Consider the following 2,500-nt stretch of genomic DNA (forward strand, 5'->3'; position numbering starts at 1 on the left):
GTTCGCCCGGAGATAGGGCTGGCAGCTCCGTAAAGCACCGCGTCTCTTGCGGTGTCCGGTGAACCCGCGTCGGCCCTTGAAAATCCGAGGGAGATGGTGTAATTGTCGTGCGAGGCCGTACCCATATCCGCAGCAGGTCTCCAAGGTGAACAGCCTCTGGCCGACGGAACAATGTAGGCAAGGGAAGTCGGCAAATCAGATCCGTAACTTCGGGAAAAGGATTGGCTCTAAGGGCTGGGTCGGTCGGGCTGAGGTACAAAGCGGATGCCGGGACTTGACCGGACTGGGCGAACGCTTGCCGCTTCACGGCGGCCGGCGTGAGCTCGGACCTGCGTCCGGTCCCTATCCGTGGACTGCCGCAGCTGCGCGGGCCTCGCGGCTCGCTTCGGCCGGCGTCGAACAGCCAACTTAGAACTGGTACGGACCAGGGGAATCCGACTGTTTAATTAAAACAAAGCATCGCGATGGCCGCAACCCGGTGTTGACGCGATGTGATTTCTGCCCAGTGCTCTGAATGTCAAAGTGAAGAAATTCAACCAAGCGCGGGTAAACGGCGGGAGTAACTATGACTCTCTTAAGGTTTGCTCCGCATTGGAGTAAACCATGTGCCTATCCGGGGCCTCCACGTGGCGAGAGTCGGGCAATGCCTTCGGTATCCTTGGTAGCTAAAATCGGATAGGTTTTATAGTCCATCTGGGGCTACCAACCCCATTCGGACTTAACCCAAACCCGGTAGCTCAAAAATAAACGAAAAAATATCCACTGAACCCCCTGCCACTGCGGGGGGATGTGGTTTGGACCCAGCCGGGAACCAGAAAAGTAGTGGCACATTTTTCTTGTCTTTTCCATGCCCTGACTGTGACCGTGAATCTACCACCAAGACCGGTCTCGGACTGCATAGGAGAAGCAAACATGCGATCAACTTCCATCTAGATCATGTCCCTAAACGATCTCGAGCGAGGTGGAATCATGAGGAGGACTTTTTGCTAGCGAAAGAAGATCTACGCCTAGACAAGGAGGGCATTAAAAAAAACCGATATGCCTTCCTGCAAAAGGTCCTCCCCCACCGCTCACTGGATGCTATTAAATCGAGAATTAAGCGAGGAGAATATAAAGACCTAAAGAGAAAGGTCGGGGTAGGCAAAGAGGCAGAGCCAAGGCTTGAACAACACGAGATGCTGCAGCCAATGCTCGAAAAACATGAGATACGGCCTCAAGAACCCAAGGTACAAAGCCTACCACCCTTGCATATGCGTCCGGAAGATGCCGCCTCTGAGAGCAGTTGGAAACATACCATATGGGCATACCTCGATTCCCTAGGAATATCAGAGCATAATTCCTGGGGAGCCCCGCTGCTCGACGAGGCCATTCAGCTAAAACTCGATGGGGACGAGTTGAGGTCAATACTTGATGAACACGCTTCGGAGATGACCTCCCGCTCATCAGCTTCCAATCGGGGATCACACCGATCCCCACCGAAGCAACATCCTAGGAAGCTATCTAATCGGCAGAAGCGCAGGCTAGAATATAAAAAGGTTCAGAACTTGTTCCGCAAGAAACGAACCTCCTGCGCTGAGCTGGTATTGAGTGGGGCATGGAAAACGAACATCGCCGAAGGGAATGGACCTGCCAGAAATGACTTGACATCATTCTGGAGAAACATCATGGAAGCTCCGAAAATAGAAGACAACCGACCGGTCACCGCGATAAGACCTACGGCATGGGAGGTGATTGAACCTATAACGAAGGAGGTAGTCCGAGATACTCTAAAAGGACTAACCGAATCATCTCCTGGACCGGACGGAGTCTCTCTTCGGATGCTAAAGTCCATTCCCTTGAGCACCATCACGAAGATGTTCAATCTGTGGATGTTGAGCTGTAGTCAACCCCGATCCCTGCGGAAATCAAGAACCATCTTGATTCCTAAAGTGTCCTCCCCGACAAACCCGGGGGAATTCAGACCTATTACAATAGGTCCGATGATAACCCGGGTCTACCACAAGATCTTGGGAAGGCGGCTCGGTGAATGCTTCCCTCTCAAACCGATTCAACGGGCATTCCGTCCTACGGACGGCTGTGCAGAGAATATTATGCTGCTAGATGCCCTGTTGGAAAATGCAAGGCAGCAACAAAATCCGTTGCAATTAGCATTTTTGGACTTGAGGAAAGCGTTTGACTCGGTTCACCATTCGAGTATTAGACGCGCTGCCATAAGGATGGGAACACCACCACCTATGGTAGCTTACATTACGAGTTGCTACGTTGAGGCTGTAACAACGATACATGGTGTCGAGGTGCACCAGAACACCGGTGTAAAGCAGGGTGACCCCCTATCTCCAATACTATTTAATGCAGTATTGGACGAAGCCTTCTCGGCCCTAGAAGATCTTGGGCCAAAAATGGAAGGCATCAGGGTCTCTGCTTTGGGACTTGCCGACGATGCCATTATAGCGACGGAGACTGGAAAAGCCCTGCAACATCAGGTAGACATCTTCCTGAC

The 2,500-nt window shown here is 52.1% G+C and overlaps 1 pseudogene; it reads left to right on the forward strand.

Moving 5' to 3' along the window:
- The window catches only part of LOC144419725 (large subunit ribosomal RNA), a 7,237-nt pseudogene that overhangs the window by 1,976 nt on the left and 2,761 nt on the right, over positions 1 to 2,500 (forward strand).

This window comes from Styela clava, unplaced genomic scaffold (assembly GCF_964204865.1).
Source record: "Styela clava unplaced genomic scaffold, kaStyClav1.hap1.2 HAP1_SCAFFOLD_55, whole genome shotgun sequence".
Classification (NCBI taxonomy): Eukaryota; Metazoa; Chordata; class Ascidiacea; order Stolidobranchia; family Styelidae; genus Styela; species Styela clava.